This window comes from Lepidochelys kempii, chromosome 7 (assembly GCF_965140265.1).
Source record: "Lepidochelys kempii isolate rLepKem1 chromosome 7, rLepKem1.hap2, whole genome shotgun sequence".
NCBI lineage: Eukaryota > Metazoa > Chordata > Testudines > Cheloniidae > Lepidochelys > Lepidochelys kempii.
Window position 1 is genome coordinate 41,538,314 of NC_133262.1, and position 13,557 is coordinate 41,551,870.

The following is a 13,557-nucleotide window of genomic DNA, read 5'->3' on the forward strand; positions in this document are numbered from 1 at the left end:
TTCATACTGCAGGTTTGCCAAGTTTTCCTTTTCTTGATACAAAGCATATGGTGGTATCATAAATATAAAGGGAAGTGTAACCACCTTTCTGTATACAGTGCTATAAAATCCCTCCTGGCCAAAGGCAAAATCCTCTCACCTGTAAAGGGTTAAGAAGCTAAGGTAACCACGCTGGCACCTGACCCAAAATGACCAATGTGGGGACAAGATACTTTCAAATCTGGAAGGGGGGGGAAGGCTTTTGTCTGTCTGTATAATACCTTTGCCGGGAACAGATCAAGGATGAAAGCCCTTCAACTCCTGTAAAGTTAGTAAGTAATCTAGCTAAAAAATGCATTAGGTTTTTTTTGTTTTGGCTTGTAAATTCGCTGTGCTGAAGGAAATGTGTATTTCTGTTTTTGTGTCTTTTTGTAACTTAAGGTTTTGCCAAGAGGGATTCTCTATGTTTGAATTTGACTGCCTGTAAGATTATCTTCCATTCTAATCTTACAGAGTTGTTCTCTTATCTTTTTTTGTTCTTCTAATAAAGCTCTGATTTTTAAGAATCTGATTGGATTTTTGGGGTCTTAAAAATCCAAGGGGGTTGTGCTCATCTTGTTTATTCTCAAGCCTCCCCAGGAAAGGGGGTGTAAGGGCTTGGGGGAATATTGTGGGGAAATAGGGACTCCAAGTAGTCCTTTCCCTATTGTTTGTCTAAATCACTTGGTGGTGGCAGCATACTGTTCAAAAACAAGGCAAAGTTTGTGCCTTTGAAAAGTTTTTAACCTAAGCTGGTAAAAATAAGTTTAGAGGGTCTTTCATGCGGGTCCCCACATCTGTACTCTAGAGTTCAGAGTGGGTAGGGAACTTTGACGGGTGGCTTCCATGTTTTTCGTGCTACTCATAGCAGAATTTTCATATTTTGTTTTTTTACAGGAAGTTAGTAGTAAATAAGTTTTAGAACAGTAAATTTGTACTTACCTCTTTATAATAATAATCTTTGTTTAGCTACTTTCATCTGAAGCTGTATGAATACTTTAACAAACATTAATTAAGTAGGTATGCGTTATTCCTATTTTACAGATGGGTAAACTGAGGTATAGTGAGGTTACATGTCTCACTCAAGCTCATATACAGAACTAGTGGCAGAGTTGTGAACAGAATCCAGGATTTATTATACCTAAGTGCCTTTTTTGATTACTAGATTTACACCCTTCATTATGCTGTATGCGCTGTGGCACTGAATGTTAGTACCTTTTTCTTATGAGAAACAAATGTTAATGAACATGCCAACACACAGAAACTCATTAAATATCCTAACTGGTGCCTTTTTCAAAGCTTGCTTATTTCCTGATACCTAACATTGCAGATGTGACAAAGGACAAGCAGCCTAATTTTCTTTGTGATTTGTAATTGACTTGCATTCTTTTGACTGTCCATAAATCTGTGCAGTAGATTACAGAACTATAGATGGCCAAACCTCAAAAGGTTTGAATGAAAGAGCTGATTGTAAGGAGAAGCCGTAAGCATGTTTTTTCATGACATCAAGCACTCAGTGACATCTTTACAGTTAAATCTTTAGGTTATATTTAATAATATTGTGACTCTAATTACATTGTAGTTACACAAGAATTGCATTGCAAATAAACAGTGATTGTTCTGATAGCTAATTACCACTCATTCATTTTACCAGAGGTTTACCTAAATTACAGAAATACTTATTAGACATTTCCCATACTTCATGCATGTATTTTTAGAATTCAGCTGTATCAGCTGCATTATATTATCTTTGGAATTATCCTTCCAGTTGTGTGAATGTAGTAGTAGTTACAGGTATCAAAGAGTAAAACTACACTGTAACTACAGCTTCTGTAAGGTAAAGTGAAACTAGTTTATATAATCAGTTTCTACTGATACATGTGAACTCAAGTGCTATATTTTAGCATCAAGAACATTAATTTCTCAGTACTGACTAAAAATTTAATGCTACAGTTTTTTTCCAACTAGTGTCCTTGACCTGTAAGATAAGAAAAGGCCATAGAATCAACTGGTACTACCCTTTGCACCCACTATTGACACTCTTAAATTATCAAACATAAAGTAATATTTAACATAGTGTAGTCAAATTTTAATCAAATGAAAATTGAAACAAAATTAGATTTGAACAATTAAAATAACTGTAAATCATTGCATATCACCAACACTGTGACTTGGGCATCTAGTATTAATTGGTGCTGAAATTAATATATTCTTGTAATTGTTGCTTAATACACTAAACAACAGTTTTCCCTGATATAGTGTATATTTTATCACTTGGGTTAATAGGACATATTTTCTACAGAAATGTTTAAGTCATGCTTATATAAGTTTCTTCATCCTCTCTACTGTTCATCTACAATGTGTAATTAATTGTTTGTCACTTATTTTGTTTTTCTTTCTTACTGTGTTCAGTCTTTTTGTTGTTTTGCCTTATGTGATAGGAAATAGTTAATTTCTAAACACATGATCCTTTATAAACGTTCCACAGAGAGTATTATTTACTTTCTTTATCTGACTCTATTCAGAGTAAGTTCAGAAATCTCTTTGAGTTAATCACTTTCTCTCACAATGCAGGAGGATTAAAATGATTTCTGAACATTAATATACTGCTATTGAAATTAATTTGCATAGAAATTAATTATGATTAGCTATCCCAAGCATTCATATGGAACAAAGAAGCCCAGCTCACCCAATACTGCATACTTTCTTAATTTAGAAAAGCTTTTATACACAGTATTTGCTATAAAGAACTAATCTTGTTAACTTTTAAACATATTTGCAAAGTATTAAACACCACATTATTAACATGTAGTTTAAGCCATTCCACACCATGCTGTAAGCAATAATTGAAAATGTAAAATGTATATTACCTGGTAATCTAACCTAACAGTAGATTCTGCTTGGTGTCATTTAGTCTCCGGTTGCAAATGAAACAAAATCAGACTGATATCTTTAAAACAAAGAGAGCAACAGTGGGGATTGTTGAAACATGATAGATGACTCCTTAGTGAAGTCTGAAATAGCTTCTTTCCCTGGGGACAAAGCGCTGCTCTCTTCTGTGTGTAGAGAATTATCTAATAAGTTATTCAGAAAACTAAAAACCTCACTTTGGGAAAATGAAAAGCAGCAGAATGCATTTGGTCCTTAGGCTAACAAGGCACAGCTGGAAGCTCTCTGTAAATGATATGCTTATGTAAGTAACAAGAAAGTGCATTATTTTCAAGGAAACTGGAAAACATTTGCAGTTTATTTCGTTCTTATTCTACTATAAATGTTTTGAAATCATTTTCCAGATGACATGATTTTATTGTAGATTTATTATGCTTAGATAGATTGTATACCTATCTAAGCATAATCTTTCTTTCTGAACATAGATCTAGTTTTTTCCAGAATTCACATTTTTATCCCCATTTCTCTGTGTAGACTACTAAAAATCTATGTGAAACAAACTTTTTCATTGAAGATTTAGCATAAAACTTGCCATGTTTTTTTTCTTTTGTCCTTTTACAGCAACTGATTTCACTATAACTGCAACATGCACATGGAAAATAAACAACTGAAGCATTTTCCTTTTCTTTATTATTGTAAGTGTAATTACATCCTGAAATATGACACTGAAGCACAGCTACCCAGAAGCTGCATTGATGTTAATAACCCAAATATGAAAGGGAGGGGGGGAACATGGTAAATTACCACAAGTTCTTTGTGTGCCAGAGAGGCTAATTCCTTCCCACTCAGCTTGAGTTTTTGTAGACTGTCACAGCTTGGTGAGACTTTGGGCCTGCTTAGTTTCAGAAATGACAAATGTATCTACCAGATGGAGTTTACTGAGAGACTTCCAGGGCCTTTTAATCTTTTGAACATTTTTTGTTTTGTTTGAAGCCACACTACAAGAAATTTCTAAGACAACAGTTATGGAATGTATAACAATTTAGTTTGCCATAATTGCTAGTCAGCATGTGTGTAATGAATAGATACTAAGAAAACATATTGCCTCTCCACACAGTTATTTAGGTTATATCGTGCTTTACTTTACAATCATGGAGGGAAAACAATGATTAAGCTCTATCAGTGTGTTTGGAGTTGTTCAAAATGTACAGGAAGAAATTATCCTTGCCCAAAGAATCTTGCATATTATATAAGACAGAACAGTTCAGCACATAATGCACCAGAAAAAGGTCCAAAACCAAATTCAAAGACTCAGGTTTTTTAATACATTTGTCTCCATGGTGAAAGGCATCAAAGCAGAAATATGTTTTTCACAAGAGATCTGAACGAAGAGGGGTAGGGCGTGTAGAGAAGAGGCACAGGTGAGAGTAGGAGGATATAATGGTGCAGATAGATTAGATAGAAATATGTGAAAAAACATAATTGTGCATAGCCTTGAAGTCAAGGATGAGAGGTTTGAATTTAATGCAGAAAGAGAAAGCTGTCGAAGCAATAGTAAGATGGGAGTGGCAGAGTCGAAGTGACAGATATTTTGTCAGTAGCTGGAGAAGTGGAGATAAGTGAGAGGTGAGCAGTGCGGAGAGGAAGGAGCTGCAATAGTCAAGGCAGGAGATCAACAAAAGGTGGACAGAGACTTATGCAGTACATATGGAGGGGAGCGAATGAATTTTAGAGATGATGTGAAGGAAGAGGTAATAGGGTATTGTGAGAGCTTAGATACTGGAAGAAAAGGCGAGAAGGGACAAAAATAGGATAGCAAGATTTCAAGCCTGGTTATTCAGAAGAACAGTGGAGTTTGCTCACAGCTCATTTATTTTTCTGATCATATATGATTAGCTGAAAGACCCTACTTCTGTACTGTATTTGTGTTGTATCATTTATGCAGAATGATTGCACCACAACTAAAGGTGGGGCAGAATTTGTCTGGACTTACCCAAAGAAGGGCGGCTCTGCTTTGTGGTTGGGTGGCGGGGGGAAGGTCAGAAACTTAGTGAGTTCACCTAAGGGGAACAGGAGTCAGCCTATGGGATATTATGCTAGTCGCCCCTTTTAAAGGGGGGCTGGGAAGAAATTTTTCCATCACCACCAGAATTGGCTTTGGTGGAGTGTGGTTTTTTCACCTTCCTCACAGCGGGTGTGAGGATGGACCTTTTCTGGTGAATAGAAAAGGTGGTAGGTCATATGTCGCAACTTATTTTGTAATATTGGGCGGATGTTCAGTGCAGGTAGTCCATAGGGAGGGCAGCCAGTGACCAGATAAATGGCCTGGTAAAGGACTTAAAAGGAGGTCCTGGATAAAGGAACAGAACGGGGAGGGGGTTCAGGGACTCCTATGATTGGTATGGCAGGGAGCCAAACACTCCTTCCTCCTCCCCCAATTCTCATAGCCCTCCTTAACCCTCTTACGAGGCTGGTGGATAGTAAGGTCCAAGCCATAGGTCGGCTGGGGTACCTGGACGGAAACAAAGGGGGGCTGGTGAAAGCCCCAGAAAACTGATTTGAATAATCATGGATTAAACAGCGGAGGGGGCTGGTGAAAGCCCCGGAGAATTGATTTGAATAAGCATGGATTTACCTGCACTGTACAGTTTACCTGCTGGGTAGTCCCAGACATCTATATAATAAAGTTGTGGCCTGATTAAAACCCATAACAAGTCTCCTGTCCTCTTTGTGGTATACCCAGACAATAACATACAGGCATCCTACATCTTTAATCAATGGTTTATTTTTCTCCTTTGTTTTGTAATCAGTGAGCAGACTAAGTAGCACCAACATCCTCTGCAGCTGCTATTGTTGTTTCTAAATGTATCTTATTGTTACAGTTTGATACTAATATGTTTGAAAAGTGTCATTTGCATTTTACTCCCATCCCATGGCATACTTCATGCTATCAGTTCTGTGTTTTCTTTACTCATTGACTTTTCACAAGGGTTTTTGGCATACAATAGTGATCTCACCCCCTGCTTTTCAAGCTGTCCAAATAAAAAGTAAGTCCAAAGTCCCTTCCTGATTGATCAGTGTGTAAAGAGTGAACTGGACAGTATGACTTCACACCATTTGTCAGGCGGCATCTGTTCTTGACTCCATTTAACACTTTTAGCACTCCAGCCTAACAGGCTGCAACTAGTGTGAGCACAATAGCTGAGATTCTGACTCGTATTCAGAGGATAACTCCAATTTTGGCTCACTTTCCCAGACTGGATATGAGTAAACTTCATCTTTAGATTTAGGTTTACATACTGACTTTTAAATCAGAACAAAATTAGATGCCAGTTCTTCAAGTGTCCTCTGTATATTCCCTCTTCTGGGATGTGCCTACCAGTCCAGCTGAGATGATGGAACCTTCTGATAGCTGTTCCTGTTAAGAGTGCTCATGCTCCCAACCAACCCAACACCTCAGTGCTCAAAGGCGTGGCTGTAGAAGGGAGTGTAGCACCCATAGCTGCCTCAGTTGCTTCCAAACAGAGCAGTGAAAGGACATGAACCTCTTGGATCTGTAGCTAGAAAAGACCCTTTTTACCTTTTAGTGTAGTTATTGTTAAGATGTTTTATAGTTAGATTTTAGGATAGTTTTTAGATTAGGATTTTAGCTTTAAGTAGGAATGCTTACCAATACCAACGTGGTAGATCTCAGTTCAAAGAAGCATGGCTTTAAGAGGTGTGTGGTGTTCCCAGCTGACCTCCCAGCATCCAATGCACATGTTTGGTGCCTGAAATTCCTAGGTGAGATTCACTTCCTGGTGATGTGCCTACCAGCATATGTGCCTACCTGTAGCATATTTACTCCTCGAGCTTTGGCCTCAGCACCAAGCTCCAGTTACAAGTTGACAGAGCTTCTCATAGTGAAGTCATCTGTTTCTGTCTTCAAAATTTTTACTGTCTCCATTGGAACCAGTACCATAGAGACCCTAAGGAGCCAGACAGCTTACAGGAACTAACTACATCAGTTCCATAGAAAAGAAAGGCTAAATTAAAACATATCTTGGGTAATTTTTCAGACCATTCACAGCATGCAGATCCAAGACCTAAGGACTTAAGTCCTCTGGTTTTTTCCAAGGGTATGGACCTCAAAAAGAGACCTTCGAACCAAACGTGTCAGCTCAACCCCTTACTATCATGGTTACATTGCATGTTCATCCAACCTGCATGACATACCAGATCTAGCTAAATCACATTGTTCTGATAAGAGACCAAGACATGAGTGGGAGAGATCTCCAAAGTCCATATTTCCACTTCCTAGACTCCAACTGGCTTGCCGAGAAAGACCGTATCACCAGTCTCCATGTTTCAGTTCCATACCTCAGTTATCTCCCCGATTATTTCAGTATCTGATCTAGGGCTGGATCCAACACTCACTTCTAAGATTCAACTATTTCCTCCAAAAAAGCATCTCCCTCCTCAGAGGAACACTCCTGGAATCCTGTACAGCAAACAAGTGATGTGATGCCAGTTTGGGGTAAATGGCAAGATTAATTTAAGGACTTAAATCCTTAGGTGCCACCATGAATGCCCTGCCCATATTGGCCATCCCCTACTTAACCAATAGCACTTGAGAGAACCTCATTCTCTGGTTCTGGAACAACTTCCATCTGAACCTATGGATATGAGTCATCCAGATCTGAGATGCCCAGACCTGACATCCAGGGAATATTCCACTGCCTTAGTGCAACACACACTCTGATGACAAGGAACCAGCTCCTCTGAATGATTTCCAGCAAATCATGGAACTAGAAAGTGGTTCATTTCTAGATGACAGTGTGGGTGTAGCTGCAGCATTGAGAATGCAATTCAATTTCATGAGCTAGCGGATGTCTCTGATCACCTTAAGTTCTGTGTCATCCACAGTAGTTCTCCATAGGCAAGTCTGGCTGTGGTCATCCTGTCTATCTATGGAAACCAAATCTAAAATAGAGGATCTACCCTCTGAAGAGAATGGACTATTTAGTAAAAAAACTGATGGAGACACACTCCACTGCAAGATCTCTGGGGTTATTTCCTCCTTATAGAAGGAAAGCACCTACGTATATATTCAGGTATCACAGTCAGTACATTCCCCCTTGTTCCTCTTTGACAGCCATTCCTCCATGCAAATCCCCCTTCACTCCCTTTTTAGGGACCCTTTCCACAAGAAGGTATTGAGGACAGAAAAACAAACTCTATTGAAAGCAGGAGCTATATAAGAAGAACAGTTCTTTCCCTGATACTTTCTAATCAACACTTCCACCCCACCCCCACCCCATCCCAATCAAATTCTCAAACCGGTGCTAGATCTCAGAGCTTTAAACAGTTGCATCAGGAAGCTTCATTTCAGAATGCTAACCCTGGCTCTGATTGGCTCTAGCCCTGTCTACTCTGGATTGGTTCATTGCTCTCTATCTCAAAGATGTGTACTTCAGTATTTCTATAAGACCCTCTTATTGTAAATATCTGTTTTACCCTTGCTCTAGACCATTTCCAATATACAGTTTTACCCTTTGCCCTCTCCACTATGTCCAGCGTTTTTACCATATGTCTGGCCTGGTAGCAGCATATTTGGGGAGGCAAGGGATTTTAATTTTCACTTACTTAGACAATTGACTCCTAACGGCTGCGTCAGAAGAAGAATTAGAAAAAGACATTCAGATCATTTGTTCTCTGTTTGGAACGCTGGGTCTTCTCATGAACAAAAGAAAGTCCCTTCTGTCTCCATCCCAAAGGATTTCTTTCTTTGGGCAATCCTCAACTCCAGAAAGGAGAGAGGGCTTTTCTTCTGGAAAAGAGGTTTTGAAACTAAACACCATACAACAATCCTCAACAGTCCTCTCAGAAGGTAATATATTTTTTGATATTTGTAGTCCTTTTGGTATCCTTCTGGCATATGACTCCATGTGCCAGGCTCAGAATGAAGCAAGTTCAACGTTCTCCATTGAGGTGCTTCACACCTAGCATGGACAATATGCTAAAAATTCATCTGCCTCTAATGTGGTGGCTGAAACCAAACAAAGTCCACAAAGGAGTTTTGTTCAACCCAGTTCCCCCTATATTAATAGTTACCATAGATGCGTCCAAGATAAGAGTAGGGGAGCACATCTCTACAATCTTTTCAGTCAATGTCTTTGAAGCTGCAGAGAACATCTGCTGCACATAAACATGTTAAAACTTAGGGCTTGGCTGTCTGGCTCTCAAAGTGTTCTTCCACAAGTGCAGAATGCAGTAACTTATGTGCCCATAGACAATACATACGTAATATTTGCACAAACAGAGAGGAGCTCATTAGTCTCAATCATGCAATGAGTTCAAACTTTGGGACTGTTATATCCCATACAATATTGACCCAATTGCCTTATGTGTAGAGGAGAACACAATAAGATAGCAGATCAACTGAGCAGGGATTCCTCACAGATGTATGAGTGGTCTCTAAAGGAATCAGTGATTCAGAACATTTTCAGCCATTGGCATAAATCTGTTCACCACCTGATCCAATATGAGATGCCCCTGCTTTTGCTCAAGAGTGGATTCAGAAAGTCAATAATTGACACACGTCTTTTTCCTTGATAAAGAAATGGGTCTGATGCATGCATTTCCCCCCACCCTAAAAAGTCCTAAAGAAAATAAGACAGGATTTAGCCAGGGTGATTCTAATTGTTCCAGCATGGGTGAGGCAACAGGGGACAGTGAGTTACTCCTTTTATCCAACAGCAAATACAAGATGCTTCCTATAACAATGGTCTCACTATCCCAGCAAGAAGGGAAGATCTTCCACACAGATTGCCAGTCATTACATCTGACAACTTGGGCAACAGGCCACTGAAAGTTTTAGAAAAATCATGCTCTATTGAAGTGCAGCAAATGCTAATGAATGCTAGAAACTATCTAAGTTTCAAGAAAAAGTTACAATCTTATGTGGAAAAGATTTGTGTTTTGAGTGTGTGATAAAAATGTTGACACAGTTTCAGCTCCCATGTAACTTATTTTAGAATATTTGTTACATTTAAAACCAATGGATTGTCTCTCTCTTCCTTAAAGTTCCATTTAGCAGCCATTGCAGCATTCCATACTCACATTAATGGAAATGAATTGGGTTTTTTTGCATATGTTGGTGAAAAACTTTTAAAGGGCTTATTGAATCTGTACCTACCAGTATAGGACTCTTTAAATGTATTTTGAGCAAGCTTATGTCTCCCCCATTTGAATCTCTAGTGAGCTGCTCTTTGTTTCATCTTTATTAAAGATAGCTTTAATAATAACAAGCCCTTTGACTAGAAGAGTTAGTGAGCTAGATGCCTTGATGGTGGATTCCCTTATCCTACTATTTATGAGGACAAGGTGGTTCTTAATCAGTACCCTAAATTCCTTCCTGAAATTATTTCAAACTTTCATGTAAATCAAAGTATTAATTTACCAGTATGCTTTCCAAAACCTGGTACAAATAAAGGGGAAATCTAGGTTACGTTCCTTAGATACAAAGAGAGCACTCTGATGTTATCTGAATTTAAAACTTCATGTCCTTGCCTAAGTTATTTATCTTGTATGTGGATAACTCTAAACGTCTGACCCTTCCAGCACAGTCTCCATCTAGATGGGTTAGACAGCGTATTGAAGAGTGTTACAGAGGAGCTTAACTATCTTCTTCTGTTCATCTTAGAGCCCTAGAACAGTGACTGCATTTGTACTAAACATATTCTTACTGAAATATGTGAAGTGGCTACGTGGCATTTGAGTCACACTTTTACGAAACTTTATGCTTTGGATCTTGCAGCTGGGTTTGATGCAAAGTTTGGCAGAGTGGTGCTGTCATAAATGTAAAGGGAAGGGTAAACCCCTTTAAAATCCCTCCTGGCCAGAGGAAAAATCCTCTCACCTGTAAAAGGTTAAGAAGCTAAAGGTAACCTCGCTGGCACCTGACCAAAATGACCAATGAGGAGACAAGATACTTTCAAAAGCTGGGAGGAGGGAGAGAAACAAAGGGTCTGTGTCTGTTGGTATGCTGCTTTGCCGGGGATAGACCAGGAATGGAGTCTTAGAACTTTTACTAAGTAATCTAGCTAGGTATGCGTTAGATTATGATTTCTTTAAATGGCTGAGAAAAGAATTGTGCTAAATAGAATGACTATTTCTGTCTGTGTGTCTTTTTTGTAACTTAAGGTTTTGCCTAGAGGGATTCTCTATGTTTTGAATCTAATTACCTGTAAGGTACCTACCATCCTGATTTTACAGGGGTTATTCCTTTACTCCTATTTACTTCTATTTCTATTAAAAGTCTTCTTGTAAGAAAACTGAATGCTTTTTCATTGTTCTCAGATCCAAGGGTTTGGGTCTGTGGTCTCCTATGCAAATTGGTGAGGATTTTTACCAAACCTTTCCCAGGAAGTGGGGTGTAAGGGTTGGGAGGATTTTGGAGGGAAAGACGTGTCCAAACTATGTTTCCCAGTAAACCCAGTTAGAGATTGGTGGTGGCAGTGGTTATTCCAAGGACAAAAGATAAAATTAATTTGTACCTTGGGGAAGTTTTAACCTAAGCTGGTAAAAGTAAGCTTAGGAGGTTTTCATGCAGGTCCCCACATCTGTACCCTAGAGTTCAGAGTGGGGGAGGAACCTTGACAGGTGCTCTAATCATTGTTTAATGAGGACCCTGCCTCCCTTCCTCTATCTGTCTATACTGCTTGCTAAACTATCCCAAGAGTGGGAATATGTAGATGACGCTTGAAGAAGAAATTAAGATTACCTACTTGTAACCAGTATTCTTCAAGATGGACTCAGCATTTTCTTAAGCCCTGCCTGCCTACCTTGCTCCTGTGGAGTCCTAATTTCAGTATTACTTGGTATTCCCGCTTTTGTGGTGTAAGAAACTGAGACAGCAATGGGCACCATGCCCACTTCTATAGCCACTTGAACACAGAACACATTTCATGTTGATAGTGGGGCAGGGGGAAGGGTGCATGAGCATTCTAACAGGCACGGCTATGAGAGAGTTCCATTGTCCCAGCTACACCAGTTGGCGCATCCCAAAAGTATAAATATGCGGAGTCCATCTCGAAGAACTCCAGTTACAAGTAACCAATCTTCATTTACCGTCTTCCATTGTTAATTGCACTCTGTTTTCTTGGTTGCTGGCTTAATTCAACTTATTCATGTTTCCTAGCATTTTATGTGAATTGTTGTTCTTTTAGCTGTTCATCTCATTTGTGGAACCCAATATCTGTTCATAGTGCCCTCTTCTTGAGACCAGAATGGCTCAGGGGAATAGGATACAGAGATATTCACTTTTAGGTCACCAGCTCAGATCCATCCAACATTGGTAATAACCCCAAAATTGTTCTTTTCTAATCTCTACTGAATAGCCTTCTATAAAAATAAACTGAAGAATTTGGTTTATTTCCTAGTGGGTAGTTATCTATATCACAAGTGTCACTAATTAGAGAGACAAGGAGGGTGAGGTAATATCTTTTATTGAACCAACTTCTTTTGGTGAAACAGACAAGTTTTTCTAGCTTACACAGAGCTCTTCTTCAGGTCCTAGAAAGGTACTCAATTAGTGACACTGACAGTTTCAGTAGAGAGCCACAGATTGAATGAGCATGGAGTTAGAATTATTCTCTTAACCCTGTGAAGTAGTTCCTTCGGGAGAGAGTTTAGGTATGCTGGGCCTGCACAGAAGGAAGCTTGCACTACAAAACTGTACCTATTTACTGGATAAACAGAGGATTTCGGTCACCACGTTTAATAGTCGAAAACACCTTTCATGAGTATTCTTTTTACTGTCAAGTTTTAAAAAAAGATAATTTTCTTGTTTAGGGTTAAAGTCAAAACATCCTCACTTTCTCTAATTTATTAAAATTATCATTACCCCTGCATGATGTATTAAGCCATTGTTTTAATATTTTTGAAGCCATGTTGGAATGGCTTTCTATGACAAGATGCTACAGGAACTTGTTGCTGCTGTTACTGTATTTGGGTATGAACTTAATGCACCGTATCTGCTGTACAGTTCACTGTAACTACTAACAAAAATAAGTCATTGTGATTTATATAACATTTCTCAACTGTTCTTGCTGTCTTAGATTTGAGAACTTTTATAGGGTAGTGGTTTTTCCTTCACAAATTCTTTGACTACTTAAATTGTGTGTTGTGAAAACTTTTCAGTGGTTAAACAAAGTTTTTTTATTTTTCCTATATTTTTAACTGCCAAAACTAAAGACCCTCTTTAGTTAGAATTTTCTTATTCAGCTCCTATATTTACAGAACGTGCTGAATATGTAGCTTAAATTTCAAGTCTTTCCACTTCTGGAAGACATCAAATGTTTATACTCTAATTTCAGGGCAGACTGTCTATCCTGTTCTTCCTAATACGTGATCCTTCTGCTGTACAACTCCATGTCCTAAGGCTAGTCAGCTTGCTTCATTTCTGTTATTCTATTATTAATAGAATTCAGTTGCGAGAAGTAGGAATGCCACATTGATGTAGCAAATCTTTCATCTTAAAACATTCTAGGACTTATTCTTTTCCCTTTTTACACTATTTTGTTTCATTTGTTTTTATAATAAATGAAAAAAAATCAATATCAATGTAAATGCCTCCCAGCAGAGTACTAGCATGATACTTCCAGCACA

The 13,557-nt window shown here is 38.6% G+C and overlaps 2 protein-coding genes across 7 annotated transcripts in view; one reads left to right on the forward strand and one right to left on the reverse strand.

Annotated features, from left to right (window-relative positions):
* ECM2 (extracellular matrix protein 2) overlaps positions 1-3,021 on the reverse strand; it is a 39,556-nt gene extending 36,535 nt beyond the window's left edge. For all 4 annotated transcript variants that reach the window (XM_073352351.1, XM_073352349.1, XM_073352352.1 and 1 more), the window contains exon 1: positions 2,889-3,021. The gene's annotated coding sequence lies outside the window, so the exon portion shown is untranslated. The remainder of the gene's footprint in view (positions 1-2,888) is intronic.
* CENPP (centromere protein P) overlaps positions 1-13,557 on the forward strand; it is a 318,797-nt gene that overhangs the window by 229,522 nt on the left and 75,718 nt on the right. The window lies entirely within an intron of this gene.